The sequence below is a fragment of the Pteropus alecto genome, unplaced genomic scaffold (genome assembly GCF_000325575.1).
Source record: "Pteropus alecto unplaced genomic scaffold, ASM32557v1 scaffold78, whole genome shotgun sequence".
Taxonomy (NCBI): Eukaryota; Metazoa; Chordata; class Mammalia; order Chiroptera; family Pteropodidae; genus Pteropus; species Pteropus alecto.
The window spans coordinates 11,298,897-11,322,386 of record NW_006443124.1 but is presented as its reverse complement, the minus strand read 5'-3'; the positions used below and the strand labels follow the sequence as shown (position 1 = coordinate 11,322,386).

Below are 23,490 nucleotides of genomic sequence, written 5' to 3'. Positions count from 1 at the left end.
TGAATGACCAGTCCTCTCAGCAGGTCATTTGACCTTTGGTGTGGAGAAAGACACAGCAGGCTGCCCAAGGCTGATATCTTTAAACATTTAAGCCAGATAATTCACTCTTCCAATTCTGATTTCAAGCTCACTGAGCCACTTTCTGACAATTAGGCTACAAATTGCAGTTCCAAAACGACAGTGGACTCGCCAGCAACTTCAAGAATCTGGCATTCTTGTTTTGTGTCTAACAAGAATGGTAAGCTCCAGGTTTTGAAATCAGATGGTCTTTATTTGACTTTACCACTTACATACACACTAACTGTGTGACCTTGGGGATATCCTTCATCATTTTTCCCCCAATTGAAAGAAAAAAAATCACAACACACCACATGATTATAGAGAGAATTAAATTAAGTAATGTATGTAATGCACTTAGTATAGAGACTAGCGAATAGTTAATGAAATCAGTAAGTTAGCATTCAGTTTTCTACAACACTGATTTTTCATCAACACTGGAACACTGAAAAGATGAAATTTCTGATCCCACAAGGTTGAGGACCAAATCTGGACCTTGGGAAATCACCAAGATGATGACTCCTGGCTAGTTCTCATTTCCTGGCACTTCTCTGCTCACATATGTAACACCTATAACAGGTAACCAGGATTCGGCTTTATCTTCTTGTATGTCTACATCTCATTTCCTGACCCTTATCTCCCAGATATACTTTTGATGCAGAAGCAGATTTAGCTCTAGTTTGTTCTCATGGAGTCAAGAGTTATTGTTCTATAACAAGCAAGAGGCTTCAAGGCTTGCCTTGATTTTTTTTTTTTTTTTTTTTTACTTCATACTATAGACCAAAAGCACCATCCACAGGGGAAACATGGGTTTTTGTTGTTCTAAGGCCACCATTTGGCCGGGTAGGCCACCACCAGCTCTTGAGGAAGATACTGCAAGGGCATATAGAGAGCCTCCACATCAGTCACAGATCAAGGCCCGCATCATGCAGGGAATGTACCCGAATTACAAACAGGAAAACCAGAGCGACTCGCGGACTAAGCAGTTTGTTTTCGGTTGCAGTTATCGGATTGCTCTACGACAAATATGAACAAACACGTGGCAAATTGTGTTTGAAGCATGCAGTCTTGTCGCGTTTTCCGAGGAATATGTACAAAATATCTTCAGATCTCAGAGACTGATGCTGGATAGAGCAGTAGGGACGTCGTCAAACCTCGCAGCAGTGCTCCACCATAAAAAAAAAAAACCTTGGTTCAGTGGCATAATTACAGGGGCTCATTGTCAGGCTGAGCGTGTGGTGCCTTGAAAAAGACTGCAGCGCCCCCTCCGTTCTTCCAAGTCAAGATCACACAGTCAATACTTGGCGAACTATCCTATAATCACCGAGGCCTCCAATTCTATGAGCTGACCATTAGAGAATGTCTACCAAGCATCCAGAAAAATAACGACTTGGTCCCTGCCCTCAAAGAACCAACATAGAGCCTAATAGAAAAGACCAAGTATGTTCTCCTTTATATGGTTTCATTTAATTCCTACACCCCTGAGGTAGCTATGGTTATCATCCCCATCCACAGTGGACCTACGGCTAAGGGAATAAATAGTTTGCCCCAAATCACAGAGCCAGTAAGTGACAGAGCAAGGCCTTGAACCCTGGAGTCTAAATTCTTGGGTATTGATGGGCACCATTTAGCCCACGAAGCCCAAACCTTAAGCTTGCTGTTCCAGTTTCTCTTATCAAAGGAAGGGTCCCCCGTTTCACTGATACCATTGACTTTTGATTTCTCTGCTGACCCAGGATGAAGAGTCTGGTACCTTGTGCCAGGACGAAGCTGTTAGAAGTGACACAGTGCGCCAGTTGGGCAGAGAGACCAGGGCCCATGCCTGGGCTTCGGAGCCAGGCCGACCCCTGGGGTCTGCGAGCCAAACCTGCCCCAGTTCGCTCGGCGCCCCCAACCGGGGCTCCTCAGAGGCTTGTTCCCAGCTACCAGGCCAGCGCCCACCTCCTCAGGCCCGGAACCCATGAAGGGGCGCCAGCAGTGGGGGGCCCGGCCTCCGCCAGCCACGAGGCGCGGGCAGGCGCTGAATGCAGGGCAGACGAGCTGGAAGACCTGGGGGAGCTCCGGCAAACGTGTCAAGGATCTGGGGTCCTGGGGTCGAGGTGGGACGGGGGCAAGTCAGGCCACCACTCCCAGCGCACGTTTCCTTTTTGTGGAACGCGGATTCCGCACCCCCCAACTCGGGTTTCTTAAAATCAAAGTGGGAGGATGGATGGATGCAAAATGCAAGCAGAGTGCCTAACTGAGCTCAGCGGGGATGAAGGAACGCACCATTTATCCTTTCTTACCTATCAGATCCCTCCTCTTCCCCACTTGGCCTGTGCCTCGTGTAGTTGTGCTTTCTGCGGTTTTCAGATCTCGTGCACTTGGGCGCCCTTGTGGTGCCCTCCAGGGGCCTGGCAGCTCACCTCTCTTGGTCGCAGGCTTGGAGAGTAGCTAGGGCAGGATGTCGCCCTCCCTCCTCAAGACCCTGCCCGTGTGAAGACGGGGGAGGAGGAGCTCACTCTGCAGGGATCCAGCCCCTGGGTCTGGCATAAATGGCCAGGGATGGATGCACTCTGGGACCCAGACTTTCCCAAACAGGGAAACTCTGTCCACTGCGTCCACCAGCGAAAGGGTGAAAGACGAGTGCCCTGGTTTTTTGTCCTTGCTCCAGTCTGCCGCGTACCTTCGTGGTATGCGGAGAATTGGGCGCTGCCTCAAGGCCGCGGATACAGCCCCTGCCATGGGGTGCTCCCCATCCCCTAGCTAGAGAAAATATGTCTGCAAGTTGTCCACAGGCCAGTTGCGTAGGACAAGCATAGGTGAGAGGAGGCACTCGGTGTTCAAAGTGATGAAATCTGCAGGCACTTGACTTACATGCCAGTTTTTGTAGCCAATACCAAGAACCCCTTTCTACTCGACTTTTTTGTCTTAATAAAAAGGAATTCAGCCTAATCACATGGATCTGATCATAAGACCCATTACTGAAACAAAACTGGAATGATCTTGGCTTTGAAAATAGCCATCTGAATTTGACAAAAGATGACTCGATGCCCTAATTTTTAAAACATGGAGTTCCCCCCTCCCGCCCCACCCCGCCCAGTGGCAGTGGGGTGGTGAGTATTCATTAGTTTTAGAAAATACTGCTTTTATCATAAGCCAGAAAATCAGACCTTTGATTTTATGACTAACTTTCACCAAACTGTTCCTTTTCTTCTGAATTCCATAATGTCCTTCTCTTTTCCTCCTGTTAACTAAATTTAAACTCATGGATGGATGGTTCTCTCCCTTTCTTCTTGAGAGGGACCAAAATTTGCCACCTCTAAATATACCTTTTGGGATGTTGATTTTAAGCTGGTTATTTTTAAGAAACAAAAGCCTCAGAACATTTGACCCTTACCTACCTAAAGGAATTCAGATAGAAAAACTTGCTTCAGGGAGGAAACCCTAGTGTGTTCACCTAAAGCATATATGAATTAAATGTGGCAGACTGGGAGAAATCTAGCCAAGCCCGTTTTTGGACTCCCCACTGTGTCCCTTTGTTTCTGGGTGGCCCAGCAAGAATTTGTTTACCACATGTTTGCTCTTTCTCAACTACCTGTGAATTACCTGCTTTTCCTTTGAAATCTTAAACCCCTGACTCCCTCTCCTTAGTCCAGAATGGCCTATAAACCTCAACTAGTGAACTCTCATATGTAATAAATTTGGACATTTTTCTCCTGTTAATCTGTCTCATGTTAATCTATTAGTCCAGCCAGAAGAACTTAGACAAATGGGAGTGGAAAGAAATATTTTACACTCCCACACTCTTTATCTTCTGTCTGCGGGTAAGGGGGAGGAATGGTCTAGGACTAGGTGACACCATCCATCACATTTTTACCACACTGGGTTCTTGCTTCCATGTTCCTGAAAGCTGAATGACTCAGCTGAAGACCCAGCAAGCCCCTCACGACCTTCTTTCCTCCATAGCTTTGTTATTCATTGGCTTAGCCACTAACATGTGATGCCCTTTGTTATTACATTTTTCACTAGAAAGTAATGCCTGGCATTTTATTTATTTTCCTTAGGATCTCAGGCATACAGAATTGAATTATATACTCCTCAATTCATGGCACACTATTATCCTTTGTCCATTTTGAGTCTTTTTGTTTTATTTTGTTATTTCCTCTAGAGTTATAGTCAAACCCTATTGCTATATGTCAATTCTAGTTCATTACTCCTGGCTGTTGCATAGTTTTCTATTAAAAGTGTACACCACAAGTACATCACCAGTCTCCTGAGACTAGACATTGGGTGGCCCCTGAATGCCTTGCTTCCATAAACAGTGCTATACCACACATCTTTTCAAGTATGTCCACGTGTTCTTGTACAAGAATTTCTCTGAGATAGTTAGATAAATAAATAAATGATAGATGACGATGTAGAGAGAGAGAGAGGTAGATAGATAGCTAGCTAGATAGATGATAGATAGATAGATAGATAGATAGATAGATAGATAGATAGATAGATAGATAATGGATAGATAGGAGATTTCTAGTTCTAGGATATTTGTGTCATGTCTTTTTCTAAAAACTGCTGCTTTTTGTGGCAGAATGGCTTCATCGGTTTCCTCCCACCAGGAGTGCATAAGAGCCCCTTTCCCAACATCTGCCAGTACTTATTAATATCTAACTAATTTTTGTCAAACTGGTAGGTTAAAGCAGTACTCCATTTCTGTCTAATCGAGCATCTCATCATGTTGTTTTGCCATTTGTGAATTGCCCTGCTGTCTCATTTGCCCTTCTTTTCTTTTAGGTTTCTGATATTTTTCTATCTGGTTTGCATTTTGTTCCTTACATGTTGATATCCTTACATATTAAAATGTTGATCCTTTATCAAATGTAGATGTTTTAAGTCATCCCCTCATCTTGTCACCCACTCGCTTATTAACCTCATTTATGGTCTCCTTTTTGTTATTATTAATAGCTTTATTGAGACATAATTTACATACCATAAAATTTACCTGTTTAAAGATATAATTCAGTGATTTATAGAATATTTACAGAGTGTGTAACCAGCACCATAATCTAATTTTAGAACATTCTTATTACTCTATTAGCAGTCATTCCAATATCCTTCAATATCCCCCTCCCCCGCTCTAGGCAAGCACTAACCTACTTTCTATATATAGTTTCCTATTTCTGGAAATTTTATATAAATGTGATTATACAATATGTGGTTTGTTGCAACTGGCTTCTTCACTTAGCTTAATGTTTTGGAGGTTTATCCACATTATGTCATGCATCACTAGTGTGTTCCTTTCTATTGCCCAATAATATTCTGTCATGTTGATATACAGCATTTTGTTTTTTCATTCATCAGTTGATGGAAGTTTAGGTTGTTTCTACTTTTTGGCTACTGTGAATAATGCTTCTCTGAGCATTCATGTGTAAGTTTTTGTGTGAACATATATTTTTATTTCTCTTGGATATATACCTAGAAGTAGAATTGCTGGATCATGTGGTATCTCTGTTTAAACTTTTGAGGAACTTCCAGACTGTTTTCCAAAGCAGCTGCAACATTTTATAATCCTACCAGCAGTGCATGAGGGTTCCAATTTCTCTACATCCTCACCAACACTTATTGTCTGTCTTTTTATCGCCATCCTAGCAGGTGTGAAATTGTAGCTCATTGTGGTTTTGATGTGTATTTCCCTGATGGTTAATGGTGTTGAGCATCTTTTCACGAACTTAGTCATTCGTATATCTTCTTTAGAGAAATGTCAATTCAGGTCTATTTTTTAAATGAGATGTTTAGTCTTTTGTTATTGAGTTGTAAGAGTTCTTTATAGATTCTTGATACACGTTCTTTATCAGATACTTGACTTGCAAACAGTTTCCCCTGTTCTGTGAGTTGCCTTTTTATTTTCTTGATGGTGTTCTTTAAAGCAAAAATTTTCAATCTTTAAATTCTTTAAAGCAAAAATTTTCAATCTTGTTGAGATCCAAATGACCAATCTTCTCTTTTATTTCTTCTGCTTTTGGTGTCATATCTAAGAAATCCTTGCCTGACCCAAGGTCCTGAAGAGTCACTCCTGTGTTTTCATCTATGAGCTTTATTGTTTAACTCTTACACAAAAATTTGTTTCTGTATTTTCTCTTACTGACTTTATTATGTCATCTTTTACATTTACATCTTTAACCCAATTGGATTTTGTTTTTATTACTATAGCTTTGCTATATGTCTTAACTTGTACTTTTTCTTTTTCAAGCTCTTCTTAGCTGGTCATGGACTTGTCCTGTAAACGTTTTAAAATCTGTCTGGAAAGTTCACAAAAAGTCCTCCTAAAATTTTTATTGGAATTAATTGAAATCACAGCTTGATCTGGGAAGAATTGAAACCTTTAAATGTCAAGTCATCTCACCCACGGGAATGGTCTTATCTCTCTATTTATTCATGTATTTTATGTATTATAATTGAGTTTTAAAATTTATGCATTTTATGTATTTTAATTGAGTTTTAAAATTTTCCCCACAGGGCTCTTATGCATTCTTTATTAAGATAATTCCTAGATTCAATAACATTACTATTATAAATGGTATCTTATTTTGTTACATTGATGCCTGTTATAATGTTAAATATTTTTCTCTCCCTTTCTTTTTTGGTTGGTTACTACTGGTGTGGAGAAATGCAATTGTTTTCAGATTGGTCTTATATCCTTTCTGAATTCCTATCCATTCTCATAGTTTTTCTGTGGATTCCCTTGAGAGTTCTATATAAATAATTACACTAGTTGCAAACATTGATAACTTTTGTCTCTTTCCTTCCAATTTCATATTTGTTTTCTTTCTGATTATCCTGTAGTGGCTACTGCTTCTATCATTCTATTACATGGTGGTGGTAAAAGCAGGCATTCTTGTCTGTTCCATTTCTTAAAGAGAATTGATACAGTTTATTAAGTGTGTTGTTAGCTATAGGTTTGTAGATGACAACCTTTATCAAGTAAAGGAAGTCCCTTTTATTTGGATCTGAGATACCAAGGAAAATAAACAAAATCCCATGTATTACTTTCTAATGAAAAATTTAATAGCAAAAGTTTATCATGTGTGGTGGCTAAACCAATGGATAATCAAGCTGTGAAGAAAATGTGGTGGAGAAGACAGGGGCTTGGTCCCCTAATTCTACTTTTCCAAGAATTGTATTTTTTGTTTTCTTTTGGTTTTCTTGTCATCATGAATTAGTCATTGAACCTTGTCAAATGTTCTTTCTGTATGCGGTGAGATGATCATGTGATTTCCCCATCCTGATTTTCCATGTGTTATTAGGTATATAATATTAGCTATTGTACCAACTTCAACATTTCAATGGCTTATACAAATACAGCTTTTAATTTATCACTCATGACACAGTCCAAGGGTGTTGGCAAGATAGTGGGCTCTTCTTCACTTAGTCCTTTGGGAGCTGAGGCTCTTTCTAGCCTGTTGATTCCCCATCCATTAGGATCTGAATCTTTCAATAATAGGTCCTTTATGTTGGCCAGAGATGACAAATGTCACTTCTACTGGCATTCTATTGGCAAGGACCAGTCACACAGTCTCATCTAGTTGTGAGGTGGCTGGGAGATGTCATGGTGTTCCCAGGAGGTGGAGAAGGGAGAGACAGTGAGCAGTGGTAACCCTTTTCATAATGCATTAATGGAGTGATATACACTGAAAGATTTTCTGACTTTGAACCATTTTTTATTACATTATCATGATACATTCTTAATACACTTTTGGATTTGATTGGATACTATTTTATTTAGGTGTTTTACATCCATGTTTATAAGTGAAACTGGCCTGTATTTTGTTTTTCTGAAAAGTCCATATTCCAAATTTCCAAATTATAGTAACCTTAAGTTGGCAATGTCTTCTTTTTTTCTATTTTTTTAAGTGACACATTTAAGGTAGAGACTGTCTGTTCCTTAGAGATTGGTAGAATGCAGTGGTAAAGCTATCTGGGCCTGAGACTTTATGAGGAAGTGGTTTTAAAAATTATTTCATTTTCTTAAATGACTTTTCACATTTTCTATCATTTTTGTGCCAATTCTGGCAATTTTTCTAGAAGTTTATTCATTCCATCTATGTTTTCAAAATGTAGTGTCATATAATTACTTACATTATTCTTTTATAAGTTTTAAAATGTCTGCTGTATTTGTAATTTCCTCTTTTTTTCTGTAGTCTTCCCCCCCACCCCCATCTTCTATCAGTTATTCTTGATCAATCTTCCTAGAGATATGTCTGTTTTCAGAGAAATACTTTTAGTTTTGTTAACCACCTTTACTTTTTGTTCAATATATCTTCTATTTCATTGGCTCTGTCCTTATATTTGTTATCTCATTTGCCTTGTTTTTCTGGCTACATGCTGCTTATAACGGATTCAAACAACGTAGACACTCATGGAGTGAGACGAGAAAGCCCCTCCTGTCCCCTAAAATTCCACTCTTTACTGGCAACCACGGTTACCAGATTAGTGTGTTTTTCTGGACCCTTTTCTCTGCTTTTACATTTTTTCTACAATTTTCTACAATTTCTAAACTAGGTAGAGCATGGGCCTCTTTCTGTGGTGTATGCAGATGCATACACACATCCATTAAAATGGAACATCATACTTTACTTATCCATCTTTCTATTGATAGCCATTAGGTTGAAAGTCTTGGGTTTGTTAATAGTGGCATTTAATTCATTCATATTATTTTGATCACTGATAAGTGTGGCTTTATTCCTGCCATCTTGTTTTGCCATATATTCATCATGAATTCTTTCTTTTTTCTTTTTTCTTATGCCTTTTTCTGGATTTATCAAGGTGTCTTTGTCTCTATTCTTTCTTACCTTTTTATTTAGTGAATTGGAATTCTGTATCTTACTAGGAGCGCTCATTAAATTCTTAAGCATAGATAAACTTATATTTTCCTACAAATGCCAAAAATCAATCAGAATCTCTAATGTCTTTCCAGACATGAGACACTTTTTAGCATGTTTTTAATTATCTTCTCCTCCCCCACATTTCCCCCACAGGCACATACACACATGGGTATCTGCCCAGGAATTGTTGAAATAATCTGGAAGCTTTCTATTATTATTAACTCTTTACACTTCAAAATTGTCTTCTTTTTCTATTTTATAAATGTTAACAGTTGCATCAATCTATAATCTATTTGTGCAGTTGCCTATCACACCAGGATAGGAGGGCTTAAACATGTGTTTCTTTTAGAGTTTTCATTGACTTACTCAAAATTTGTAGTGATTTGTATCTCATGAGTAATGCTTCCCTGGGTCTCTGATTTCTCAAAAGTATACTGTGGAATGCAGGCTATTTTGATCCTCATTTGACCTTTGCTGGCATAAAAACATTCTGAAATATTTGCAAACGCTAAAGTCATTTCCTCGTGTTTTACTGAGTTTACTTTAGCTCGGTTAAACCAAGTGCAGTATCAGTTTGTGTAAACTTACCACAAACCGAAGGTTCATGTAATGGCCCTGCAAAATATCTTACAATAAAAAGCTTAACATTTTAACATTTTTCTTTATCCTTAGCATTTGAGAGAAGTAGAATGGGCACTCTCATAGTAAAACTGCCTTGGTTGGTACTTATCAGAAGCTTTTTAAAGTGTCCATACCTTTTATCCCATTAGTTCTACTTCCAGGAATATATCCTAAGACACGATTCCCATGAGCAGTCACTTCAGGTGGTGCAGAGTAATTCTATATGGAACACATTTGCAGCATCGTCTAACCCTGACTCACATGGTGAGAAGTTATTCCCCTGCTCGATTTCTTTTCAATCCTCTGAGCAAGGGAAGGAGAAGAATCTCAGCTTGGTGCTCATATGTCTTTAACACGTCTCTAAACCTTCCTAATCTCTCTTTTGATATAAAAGAATGAGCCAGGGAATAGCAGTATTTAAACTATATTTTCACCATGCTGTTTCGTTTTCCACTGTATTTATTTTTACAATTGCTTCATTCATGACATATGATGCTGGTTTTCCATTTACAATAGTAAGTAAGGTTTGTACATTTACTTAAGGGCAAAAATGAGTTGATTTAAAGAGAAATGTTAAGTACAGTACAGACAGTATATAATTATGGCGAAGTAGTAATGGTGATGAATAGATGACTGAAAAGTGCAAAACAAGACCCTAAGGAATAATCAGAGCTCAGACACAGATTTTCATTGGAGATGTTCTTATATTTGGAGCTGTTCCTCCCAGTGGGACTTCTACAATTATAAATTTAGAAACCACTAGGTTGTCCCCCAATAATGAATTCCTTAAGTGATTTTGAAACTTTTCTAGGATGGAATACTGCCAACTATTAAAAATTATATTTAATGACATGGAAAAATTATATACTGCTAGATAGAACAAAATTGTTTGCAGAGAAAAATAAACACAGTATCCTAATATTGTTAGAAAGAAAGTATAGATTTAGATATAGACACACACACACACACACACACATACACGCACACACTAAAATTATTAGAAAAAAGATTGGAAGAAAATATTTCCAAATAAGTTATCTCTGGATGGTTGGGACTACAGGGGATTTTTGTGTTTTCCAATAATAAACATATGTTGCTTTTGTCACCAGAAAAACGATACATACCTACATACATATATCTATGTTTAGATATAGATAAAATACCAGACTACCTGGTATTTTGCCATCTTCAGGCACTCCTGGGTCCTTATGTGCTCCTAGAATCAGGTTAAGTTTGAGGCCTGCTGCAAAGTCACCTGGGGCTGGGATGGGGGAGTAGTGTCCTCAAGACCTCCTTGTCACCCCACAGTACACTCCAAAGTCTTGGTGGGTGTATAGTTATACTTTGGGGGGAATAGAGAGAATATAGCTAAAATTCTTCGGAATCATTTTTATTGCCTTTTCTCACGGCCCTATTAGGCAGGAGCAAATTAGGACCCCACTTTTTCAGTAGGTCTGCATCACTAAAAAGAAATGAAGTAGATGATAAGAGGATATCCTAGCTTCTCATTTATTCTCTTTCTTTAATTTCTGCATTATTCTACTGACCATGAAATTTCTACACATCGGATTTAATTGTTCTTATGCATCACCTGAGTTGGAGATGTGTGTGTGTTTAAATTTGGACGCCTCATTTCCAGGATTACGAAATCTCTTTGTGCAAAGCCAAATGCTTGGTACAAATAATTGCTCCCTTTTGCATGGTAGAAATTTCCTGGTTGTCGTTACTTCTTAGAGCTTCTTCCTGGAAGCCCCTGGACTCCTTCATGGGAATGGAGTTGGCAGGTCCCCATTAAGTGAGTGGAGGAGTGATCGTACTGCCCTGGTGAGAGCTGCTTCCTCCCACAATGGGTGCTGGGCTCTGCCCAGGGTGAGCTGGCCTGGTCCTGAGACAGAGAGAGGCCTGCTGTGGCATTCCACTAACATCTGCCAGGTTGCAGCAGACCTTTGAATGGCCGACTCCCGCCCTCCTGGGGTCCTCCGACTCCTTTCCACCCCCACTGCCACTGCTGTGGTTCAAGCTCTCACCCATCCCTTGCCTGGATAACAAAATGACATTTGCCTGGCCCCTGCCTCCCCTTCCCCTTACTTCTAGTCTTTTTGTTTATTAGCAGAAGTCAGTGTATGAATTAGTCTCCTATTGCTGCTGTAACAGCAAAGAAGGCCTTTCTAGCTTCTAGAGGCTTCCTGCATTCCTTGGTTCATAGCTGCTTCCTCATATTTTAAACCAATAAGTCTTTCTCATGCTGCGTCATGCTGAAACTCCTCTTCTGTATTTGGCCTCCTTCTGCCTCCCTCTTATAAAGACACTTGTGATTACATCCAGAATAATCTCCCCATCTCAGGATTCTTAACTTAATTGTATCTGTGAAGTCCATTTTGCCATGTAAGGGAACATATTCACAGCTTCCAGAAATTCAGACATCATCTTTGGCAGGGCAACACACAAATCCATCCACGTTATACCTCTGTCTAGGACCCTTGTGTTGAGCTCCAGTTCTCAGAGGCCCTTTGTGTCTGGGAGGACCAAGCAAAGAAGGACTGCCCACACTCCTTCTCCAGCTCCTTCTGCCTCTTCTCTCCCCACTCCACCTCTGGCTGGTGTTCAAGATCCAGTCTTTGCACACAGTGTGTTTTTTGCCAAGGACGCTTCTACACACACTCCCTCTCCAGCCTTCCCAAGGCTCCAAACAAGGTCAAGTCTCCCTGGGATGCCCTCAGAGGGACCTGTACCACTCTGCTTTCACACTTACCACAGGTTAACAGCTTTGCATTTATTTAGGTGATCGTTTGATCAATATGTGCAGGCAACGACCATGTCTGTCTTTTGCCCATCACTGCATCCCAGCACAGTGCTTGGCTTGTGGTAGATGGTTAGTAAGTACTTGGGAAACCTGGGAATATGAATGAATAGATGGATGGATGGATGGATGGATGGATGGATGGATGGATGATGTTAACAGCATTGTCATCATTCTCTAGCTCTTTTATTCTGTTTTTGCGTCTGCACAGCCTTTATCACCTCTTTTAGCATCACCTCCCCCCACCAGAACAGAAGCTCCGTGAGAGCAGGGACTTTGTCTTTTAGGCTCATGCCTCTATTCCCAGGTCCTAGAGCAGCATCTGGTCTAGAACAGGCACTCGATAAATATTTGGAGAATGAATGACCTCAGAGTCTCTCTCAGAGTTTTCATATCTGACCTCCCTTTGAAATCAGGTTTTATCAAGTTCTGCATTTTAATTATCCAACCTAGCTCAATAATCAGACCAACTGACAGAGACCTTCTAAAATAGTCACCTGTTTTTCTGAGAGTGAAATGCGTTAATAAGTGAAAATCGTTTAGAGCAGTGTCTGGCACATGGTGAGTCCTGTGTAAAAGTTTGCTGTTGTTTTTGTCAAGAAATACTTGAGCCCTTGATAGTTTAGAATTTTCACTGACGAAGTCTGTTGCAACTCTGCAGTGGGGTCCCAAACATGGAACTGAGTGAGTTCTCCTGGTTCTTGCACCAGGTTGAGTCTTCCAGCTGCCTGAGGAAAGGCCCAGGCCAGGGGCTTTAAATGGGCGATTTGAGCCATAACTTGTGCTTTTCCTTGTTTTGCCTGCAGATGGCAGCATGCCCTGGACTTCTCTGCACGGCAGGCCAACCTACGGCTGGACAGCAGGGGAACAAGAAAATGGATTCCCTTCTCCTAGAGACATGAATGCCACCAGCCGTGGGTGAGTTTAGAACTTGACCAGCATTTTTCTCTTATTTGTTCCAAATTATTTGTATTTTTTAAATATAGAAATTGGTGTAAGTCACACATGTTGAATTTGGGGTAGTTTGTTGATTTTTAGTTTGTTTACAAAAACAAAAAACAAGAGCAGTGAAACCAGAAGTATTGCTAGAATGTGGCAGAGGGGATGGGGGCAAGAGGGTGATCCTCTGCACTCTGAGTGTGGTGTCCCTTCCTGCCTGCACCCTGGGCCCATCCCCTTTGTCATCCAGGGAGGCAGTATCCATCCAGAATTGTTCCCTTTAATTCATCACATGTAAGCGGGGCGTGTGAGGTGTTCTTTGCAAGGACCTGGTGGACTTCTTCCAGGTGCTCACAGGGTGGCCTGTTCATGTCCCGCCAGGGAGCTGCCCCCGGCCCAGCAGAGCCCAGGTGCTCACCCAGACCCTGCGGCTCCCTTGCTAGGCTTCTCCCACTGCTCCTCCCTTCTTCCCACAGCTGGTGATTTCATAGCTCCACCTTATTGATCGTAAAACTGTTTGTGCTGTAGTCACAGCAGTGGAGTAGAGATTGTTTACGTTCTATTTCAGCCCCAGTTATTAGCTTTACCCTTAACAGACAATAATTCTGTTTTACATTCGAGCATAAAGATACTTTCGGTCCTTAACACTAAGGGCACCTACACCACTTCTTGGCATTCTAGCGAGGGGTCTAGCGAAGGACCTCCCTGATTTTCAGCACCTATGAGGTTTGGTGATATCCTTCCACTGGCCTGCAACCCCTCTGGGGCCCCTGCCTGATAAGGATTCTGTGACACCTTTCCTCAGTGTCACATGTCACAGGTCTTTCTTCGCAGGGAACTTGTCCTTCACCCCAACCTGTGCCAGTTTCACCCTAACCTTCGTGTGTCAAGCACTATGCTACACAGTTTACATCTCATTCAGTCCCCACAAAAACCTGGTCAAATAGATGATATTATTCCTTTGTTACAAATGTGGAAATCAAGGCTCAGAGATTAAATTACTTCCAGAGCTAAGATGTAGCAAGCCAAAGTGGCAGCCCCAGGTCTCTTATCAGAAAGTGAGGCTGGCCACCCATGGGTAGATGAGTCACACTCGCTCTCGGTCTCACAACCTGAGAAAGAGACAAAGTGAAATTAATGGGAAACAAACACACAATCCCCAGACAGCCCCTGGCTCCAAATTTAATATCCTAACTTTACATGATGCTATTTTACCTTCCTTATTTCATGTAGCTTGAATTGTTGGCACACACTGGTAAAATTTGTCTGTATTACTGTTTGCCTCATGCCCATTATTACCTGCATCATCATGTGGACCCGTTGATGCAAGGTGGCTTTGTTGTTCCTTCGAAAGACCTATAACCTCCACAAATTGGAAAAGTTCGATTTGAAAATTTCGAAAAGTGCTGAGGGGGTTCATGACCTGTTTGAGGACGCACACACTGACAAACTCTAAGCTCCCTGAACATGACTTTGTCTCAGCCTAGTTCTGGTAACTGATGCCACCTGAGTCTAAAGGGTCAAAATCAGTTATTTTATAAACCACGTCACTCGTAAATGCCTGTTAATATCTGAATGTTTTAAAATATTACGGTTACAACGGCAGACAGTGAAAGAAAACCTGTCCTTTGTCCTGGGGGACATCTTCTTGAGCACTGCTTTGGAGCACCTCTCTGGTCAACTCAGGACAAATAGCCTCCAGAACACATTAACTGCGGATGTTTCCAACTGACAAACTTCCACAGCAGCCACTCCCACAAACTTGTGATTGTCACTAATGTGATTGTGGGGTATTTTTTCCTTGTCCTTTTTTTTTTTTTTTAAATAGCTATATTATAATTCTTATACCATATAATTTGCCCATTTAAAATATATGATTCAGTGGTTTTTAGGGTATTCACAGAGTTGTGCATCTATCACCAGAGTCAGTTTTAGAACATTTTTATTACTCCAAAAAGAAACTCCATACCCCTAAATTATCAACCCCCCAGGCTCCCCGTTTTCCCCAGCCCTAGGCAACCAGTCATCTACTTTCTGTGTCTTTAGATTCATCTGTCCTGGATATCATATAAATAGAACCGTATGACATGTAGCCTTTTGTGCCTGGCTTCTTTCACTTAGCATAATGTTTTCAAGGTTTATCCATGTCGTAGCCTGGGTCAGTACTCCATTCCTTTTCATTGCTGAATAATATTCCACTATATGAATATACCACGTTATGTTTATTCATTTATCATTTGATGGGCATTTGAGTTGTTTCTCTGTTTTCGCTACTGTGAATAATGCTGCTATGAACATTTTTGTGTATAGGATTTTATGTAGACTGTGATTGTGTTTTGTGACTCTGTTGTAATGAGCAAGTCCTGTTTTTCGAAATCTGAGAGAGAAAGAGAACTAAGTTGATGTTTGAAATTTAAAGGGACAGTTTCTTTGTGTAGATGTAGAGTTGCATTCAAAAAGATTAATATGAGGTTATAATCAAAAGGTATTAGATCTAATTCTTTTCCATCTCACTTGAGTTTTCTAAGTTCTGTCTTTTAATATTCTTCTTTAAAAAAGCACAAGAAAGGAATATGTGTTGGTCCTAGGTCTCACTTGAAATAATGTGGAATTAGTTTGGCTGGAGGGTTGTGCAAGGATTTTTTATCAGCTGTATTTAGCAGGTGGGTGGGAGAAGTAGAGGCATGGACCAGAGAGAGGAACAAGGCAGGAGGGAGATCTTGGTGACATGGGAACTCCATTTGCTTTTGGGTCACCTTCCCGGTGGCCCACTCTCGTGGTCAGAGGGCACTGGCCAGTAATATTTAGTGTTTATAATATTATATAATAAATACTTGCCATCTGGGTGGTGTGCTTCACAGCCGTGTCCCTCTGTGTCTGGTTTCCCTCTCCTTCTCACTCATGAAGCTCTGATGTTGGGCTATTGATTTTCAGTAAAAACAGGTGTTAGGAAGACCCCATTGAAGGACAAATCAGCCCCTGAGGGACTGTGATAGACACGGGTCCTAAAAACATTTCCGGGCTGTTTGTTGTGTTTTTTTCTTAAACACCAGTTAACAGTTTTCAGTTAAACTGTGTTTTCCTTCCTGAAATCTTTAAGTGAGGCTGGTTCTTGTGATTTATTCTGTGCATTGTTTTTAGGGCGTTCCTCTACTTGTCAAGTCTGGTTTGGAGATAGAGATGATTTTTTTTTTTTTTTTTTTTTTCACACAGACCAAGCCCACAGATAGGAGTGATTTGAATTCATCTCCAATTTATTTCTATATCTTACTTTTCCCTCCCTTGGGAACTAGAGGAAATATCTGGGGGCATTTTCAAGTGAGTCCATCAACAGGAATTTTTGTAGATTAAGGGCTGGTGTGGGGAACATCACAGGAGACGAGACAGTTGCCCTCAAGGATGCCACGTTCTGGTTGAAGAGTCAAAACTTGGTTCCTGCCTGTTAACATGCAATTCATACATCCCCGAGTGCCCAGTCAAGCCTAAGTCAAGGAAGAGACCTGCCCCTGGGGCTTTAGTAAACTCAGATGGGAGGAAAGAAGGTGGCGGTTCCGGGCACACAGGTGGGAAGGAGGAGGCGTGCTGGAGGAGTCCGGAGGGATCACACCAGGTCGGTTGTGTTGACCCGATTTTGGTGGTAGTAGGAATTTGAATGTAATATCATAAAGAATGGAAAGTAAAGTGTTCTGAACAGGAAGACAAGCTTCTTGTTTAAAGGAAGGATTTTTGGTTCCATTTTACACATGAGAAAAGCTGTGCTTTTCAAGTATTGTCTTTCAAATAATTCTCCAAGGTCACACAGCTGGCGGAGGTTGGATCTGCCAGACCCCAGAGTCGCACGAATATTTGCCCTGCACTACCTGCATGGCATAGGTTGGTCCTGAGATCAGCACCAACTCTACCCAGCTCTGACCTCGTGTGACCCTGTGAATCTACACAGGACTGTGGGTAAGTCACTTCCCAGCCTGTCTGAGGCCCTAGCAAAACAGGGGCAGGAACCCAGCCAGGCCTCCGTGATCTGCACAGCAACAGTCTGGACAAGTCCCGAGTGCTGCAGACTGTCGAGTTTTGGAGCTGCAGGTCCCCGCACAAGTCTTCCTTCCAAAGTGGGAGCCGCAGGGCTGATCTGATCAGGGCAGGGTGACAGACAGCACAGCTGCAGCCACAGCACAAGCTGACTCTTGTTACTGCCCTAATCCTCCAGCACGGGCGGGCTAGAGAATGTGGGGACTTGGTTTTCACTAAAGTTTTCCATTCATTCCTTTGTTCACTCCTTCACAGAGTTTTCAGCAAATAGTTGAGCACCGAAAATGCACCAGGCACTGCTCTGGGCTGTGGGCTTACAGCAACAAACCAAACAGCCCGAGTCCCTGCCCTCATGGAGCTTCCTAGGGCCCCGTCAGGGAAGCTCAATGCTTAACATGGTGTCAGGGAGCAGAGGGTGCTCTGGGGAAGAGTGAAGCTGGGAGAGGGCACGGAGTGACAGGGCCGTCCAAGAAGACTTCTCTGGGATAAGAAGCGGATATTTGAGCGGAAACCTGGTGAAGCCAGGGAGCAAGCGATGGGATTGTCTGTGTTCCAGGCAGAGGAAACGGCGTGTTCACAGCCCTGGGATGGGATTGTCTGGGGAGCAGCAAGGAGGCCCGTGGTGGTCCAGTGGTGGTCCAGGAGCTGAGGCCACAGAGGGAGGCAGGGCTGGCCACCCTAGGGGACAGAGTTTTGTTCTTGGCTGAGCTCTGAGGTGTATTGGAGGTGTGTTTCTGGTTGGCCTCTAAATCTGCAGCCCTCACTGAGATCCTTTAGATCTACTCAATATCCTTCCGCACATGCTGTCCCTTTTCTGGCGATACTAGCCACCATCGGTCCCACTGTCTGCAGCTGTGAGCTCTGTTCCTGCAGGGCTTTTCCAGGCGGGGAGGAGGACAAACACATTCAGAACTGAATGAGACCAGCTTGGTAGGAAAATAAAATGTTTTTAAGGTTACAAAAGATATGGTCAGATATTATGCTAAATGTTTACATTTGGTCAGAGGGGTTCCACTTTGATACAAATGGGCCTTTTGTCTTCATCGTCCCCTCCCCTAGGAGCCAGGAGACTGGATTCTCTCTCCTCCCTCACCTGCAAGCTGAGAGCCTAAGCTGGCCACCCTTGCTTGACCTTTCTGGTCTCCCCTGCAGCACTTGGCTAGTTGTAGCATTCCTGTCCGAAGGGAGGGGGTGGAAAAAAGTGGCTTATTGTGGGTCTTCTCCATCTTGGAGGTTTGTGGTTCTGTGAACAGTTTCCACAGAATATTCTTAAGGGAATTAGGAATATTCTTTAAGTCATGTCCAGGGAGTTGTGATTTATATTTGTATTATGCAGCATACACACACATCCTTTTTTTTTGCTTTCAAGACACTTTTACATCTCTCCTTGATCTTTATGAAGTAACTCTATGTCACAGTGGTTAACAGCTTGGCAAAATAGACGTGGCTCTCAGAGCCAGGTCCACCTTTACTAACCATTACTGTGACTGTGGGCATGTCCCCTGCCTCCCCTGTTCCTCCATCTGCTTCCTCATGCGAAAATGGGCGTGAAAACAATACCCACCTCACAGGGTACTCTGAGGATAAAAGTGCTGATGCATCCAGCACAGGGCCTGGTTCCAAGTAAAACTTCAGTGAATGTCAGCTACGGTGATGATTACATGTAGCTATTCCCCTTTAACAGGAAGGAAAGCCGAGACCAGGGAGTTTAAGTGACTCGCTTAAGGTCATGTGGAGAGTTAGAGGAAAAGCCGGAAATAGGAGCCTGGACTCAAGGGGTCCCAGGCCAGGGCTCTGTCCCTGGAATTCATTTTGGTCTCCAGGAGAAAATGTGAATATTCTATCTGAGTCAATTCTATCGGAGTCTGACTCTGGATCCTGGGCACTAAGACCTCCCCAGGGAGGGGCATCCGTGGAAGCCAAGGACAGGGAGCCTTGCTTTTTGTTTTCTGAGCGGCAGAACGGCCGGGGGTGGTGCGCTTCCAGGACTCCTCTCCTCGCCTTTGCCTGGTGCTTCCTGGATCCTGCAGTATCCCCACCCTCCTTCCCATCCTCGCCTCCAACCCGAGCATCACAGAGACTGAGCCTGGAATGACGAGGGGGCTAGGACAGGCATGCGGGTGTCATGTGGGCGCTCTAGAACTCTCCATCTTTTCCCAAAGCTGGGCCCTCACTCCTGTGGAAAGTAGGCGTGAGGCCCTTTGGAAAAAGAGACCTGACTTTTGCCCTATGGGGCAGGGGCAGCAGATGCCCTCTTTCCAGCTGGCCTGGTCATCTGTCACTGAGGTCTTAGATACACAGTGATGCCCTTGCTCCTGGCTCCCCAGAGGGTCTTCCGTGACATGGACAGCACTTAGACCTTTGCCCGAGGCAAGACAGCACAGTGGGGAAGTCCACAGCAGGCGGGTTGGGGTCCCAGCTCCGCTCATTTGTGTGTGTGTAGGGGGCGGGGTGGGCGGGGTGGGTGGCCGGTGGTGTGCTTGGGAAATTATCCAGCCTGTTCAAGTCTCAGTTTCTACATCTATAAAATGGGAACAAGTATACCTACCTCACAGATTTGAAAATTAAAAATAACCTGTGTGAACTGCTTAGCATGTGCATGGCCCATAGTAGCTATTTTTATCGTCCTTGTCATTGCTATTAAGCATATCAGTGGGCCCCACCAGTCTGTGGGTGGACACAGCTTACATGTGCATCTGCCTTGACATAGGACTCTAAAATCACTGAGCCAAAGAACTCAACCCTCTCTGTGCTATGCTGTTATTTACAGTCATTTCTGTTATTCAGGGTGGATGATTAAGCTTCTGCTGATGTGTGATGCCATGCCGTTTATTTACCTGCTTTTTTTTCCTGTTCAGTTTAGTGTTCTTGAAAGAAAATATAGTCATATAGCTAAAATAGGAAGTTAACTATACTAAAAGTTTTACATACATTATCTTTTTTAACTTAGACAACAAGCAAATGAAGAGACAGGGGTTAAATGATGGCTGGGGCTGCACTGTTTTTATGCAGCAGACCTGGCCCTCACAGATCCAGCTCCACGCTCAGCCCTGTGCTACCTCCCTACACCAGGCACCGGTTGACCTGGTGGCCTTGAGAGATCAAGTAGCCTGGTCCATCCCCCAGTCTCCTTTCTGGACTGAGCTATATGTCACAGAAGAGAGAGTCTGTCTTATTTTAGAAGATTTCCTGAGATACTAGGGGACCTCTTTAGTAGCCATTTCAGGGTCTGCAGTGACAATTGCTTCTTCCTTAATCCTCTTGCAGTGTCCTCCGAGGCCAGCAGTCCATCCTTGAGAATAGTTAGGGACACATTTCGAGAGTGTGCTTAGTCCTCAGGTAGGCACAGGGCAGTGACGTTCCACTGAAGTGCATGTGGTGGGGCCTTCTGCCATTCTGACTGTGGTGTGTGGTGTCCAGCACAACTGAAGCCAGACGTCATCCCCACCTGCCCTCCGACCGAGTTGCTTCTTCCTCACAGGTCTGCATCCACCTGGCTCTGGGAACAAAGGAAGTAGTCTGTGGGCCACCTGGATTGCTTGCCTGAGTGGCCTTTTTATGCTTGATCTGCAGTCCCTGGGGTGACAGGTGACAGGCAGGGGTAAGTCTGCTCTAGCTATAGTAGCCACTGAAGGTTATCTAGGGGTCTTGAAGCCTAAGAACTAACATACTCTCTAGGGGTGCCTTCATTCAGCAGGTATTTATTCAGCACCTACTGTGTGCTTTCAGAGGCCATGTGAAAAAGACCTCAGATGTGAGGTGGCGTAGGGCTGCCTCCAGGCCAGCAGGAAGGGCCGCCAGTGGCCACCAGGGAGCTCCGCTGCTCTCAGGACAGGAGGCTGGCCGAGGGGCTGGGCTGCCTGTGTTGCTGTTTATCTGAGTAGCTTCCATGACAACCACGAGATAAATACCTGAGGTTTAGCAAAGCCTAGAGCAAGATTAGGTGTCTGGCTAGGGTGGGGCCTGTACTGTGATTTGGAGACCTTTAAGTGACTAGAATCTTCTGGGTGGCCTACTCAATATGCTTAATTAGTTTGTTAATTAATTTATTTATGTCCCATCCTATTCCAAAGTAGCTTCATTCAGCAGGTGTCTTAAAGGGAAGACATGTCCTAAGCTGGCTCTGAGTAAAATGTTGAAGTTTAGACCCTATGTGGGTCCTTTACCAGCTGCCAGCTCAGCTCGGTGCTCCCAGGGTTGGCTGCCCAGGAAACACAGCCCTCGCTGCCAAAGCTGGTTTGCAGCCTTTCTGTGATCACCTCCTGGTCCCCGTGCAACAAGTGGCCCCCAACACCTTCCTGTCTTGAGGCAAATCATGTGATTTAAGAGAAGCAAATTTGACCTCAATTACTAGGTGCAAATATCAGTCACTGGGAGTAACCAGGAGGCCAGCATCCCTGGTCGTTTCAGCCTCTGGTGTTAAATATTAAGAGTGCACTGTTCAGAGTGTGATAAAGGCTGTCTCTCACAGTTTATGATTTCCAGTAAACCAGAGGGCTTCAAGGAAGGGCCAGGGGCAGGTGAGAGACTCCAGATCTGGCCCTCCCTCTGCTGAGTTGGCAGAGCAGTTTCTGCGGGAGCGGCAGGGGCAGGAACAGAGCTCAATGCGGGCGCCATTCTGCCGCAGAGCCAGGGAGCCACGCTGCCCGCTGCCCACCGCCCATCGTGTGAGGCAAGTGCACCCAGCCAGGCAGCTACATGCACTCTTGGGATGGCGTTATGGGAAAAGGAAGACATCTGTCCTCAATGCTGGCCACTCTGCCTGCTTGCTGCTGGGTGCCAGGCCAGCCAGGAGCCCTGAGCACATTCCTGTCAGTCTGGATGATGGTCACTGGAGCTGCGCTCACAAAAAGCTTGGAGGAGCGCTTCCAGCACCTGCGGCCTGCAGACACATGGCCGCGGTTCCTTAGCATCTGGCCGCAAGGAGGCCATAGGTGGCCAGTGTATCCTACTTGGCCTAGGAAGGGAACTGAGGCCCCCCTCCCACCCTCTGATGCCGTGAGGGAGGTCTTTCCGACTTTCTCTGGAGCACCTAATCCAACAGCAAAAGAAGAAGACGTGCGTCCAATTGGATCAGAATGCAGCAGCAGTACCACACGTTCACTTAACAGATATTTAATGAACACTTTGCTGTGCAACACACTCTATGCTAGATGCCTGGCATACAGCCGTGAACAGACAAGGTCCCTGCTCAAGTGGCGCTGACAGTCTAGTGGCGGAGATAGACAATAATTAAACAAACACATCCATAAAATGTTAATGCTAGTAATAAGTGCTGTGTAGCAAATTAAAATACACTGAAATGTAAACAAGTGACTGAGCGACTACTTTGGGTTGCGTGGTCAGGGACAGCCTCTGAGGAAGTGGCATTTAAAAGGACATTTGAAAAAGAAAAAAATTGAGAAAAGAGCAGGTGAACAGTCATAAGGTTACCTGTCCTGACTGCTGTTAGGGCAGTAGAGCCAAGGTAACAAGAGGAGAGGAAGAATGTTCTAGAATATAGCTTGGTTAACTTGATGCTTTAGGATTTGTAACACTTCTTATCTTCTGAATTATGCCCTAAACACTCATTCACTAGATCTCTACTGAGTGTCCTCTGTGTGCCAGCAGACTCTGCCAGACGGTGGTGGAACCAAGATGAGTATGTCAGGGTCTCTTCTTCAGACGTGTTCAATCTGTCGAGAGAATTAGGCCGGGACATTAAGACGATGTGGTAAGCGCTGTGCGTGAGAGAATCAAAGAGGACCGATGGGAGCGGACAGAGGGGCTTCCCACCCGCCCCCGTACCCTCCGTGAGCATTGAGGGGAGGAGACACTGTCCAGTAAGGCTATCCCAAGGGCATGACACCTGAGGGATCTTGGAGGAGGAGGCGAGATTAGCCAGACAAAGAAGAGAGCGTGTGTGTTCCAGGCAGAGAGAGTGGCCTGTGCAAAGGCCTGGAGGGATGGTAAGCAAATGTGAGAAGGAGGCTGGAGGTGGAACGGTGGCATAGAATGCTCCACCCTGGAGCCTGTACCAGAAGCTCGAGAATAGCTTGTGGAGTTAAGACAGATTCATAAGGGGTCAAGCCGACAGCAGGCAAAGATTTGGAGAAAGGATGCTGAAGTTCAGGAGCTCAGACCACTCTCTGGCCTCCCTTCGCACCTGGCGTCACCCCCATGGCAGGACTACCCCACTCCACACAG

At 43.7% G+C, this 23,490-nt stretch overlaps 2 long non-coding RNA genes across 2 annotated transcripts in view; one reads left to right on the top strand and one right to left on the bottom strand.

Annotated features, from left to right (window-relative positions):
- Positions 1–250: 250 nt before the first annotated feature.
- On the bottom strand, positions 251–2,098 carry LOC112471930. Its single transcript, XR_003043479.1, has 2 exons — positions 1,811–2,098; positions 251–1,223 (listed from the first exon to the last, which is right to left on the bottom strand). It is a non-coding gene; the product is annotated as an uncharacterized LOC112471930 (long non-coding RNA).
- Positions 2,099–13,143: 11,045 nt separating this feature from the next.
- The window catches only part of LOC107196504, a 30,245-nt gene continuing 19,898 nt past the window's right edge, over positions 13,144–23,490 (top strand). Inside the window, exon 1 of the long non-coding RNA XR_003043462.1 lies at positions 13,144–13,257. This is a non-coding gene — a long non-coding RNA (uncharacterized LOC107196504). The remainder of the gene's footprint in view (positions 13,258–23,490) is intronic.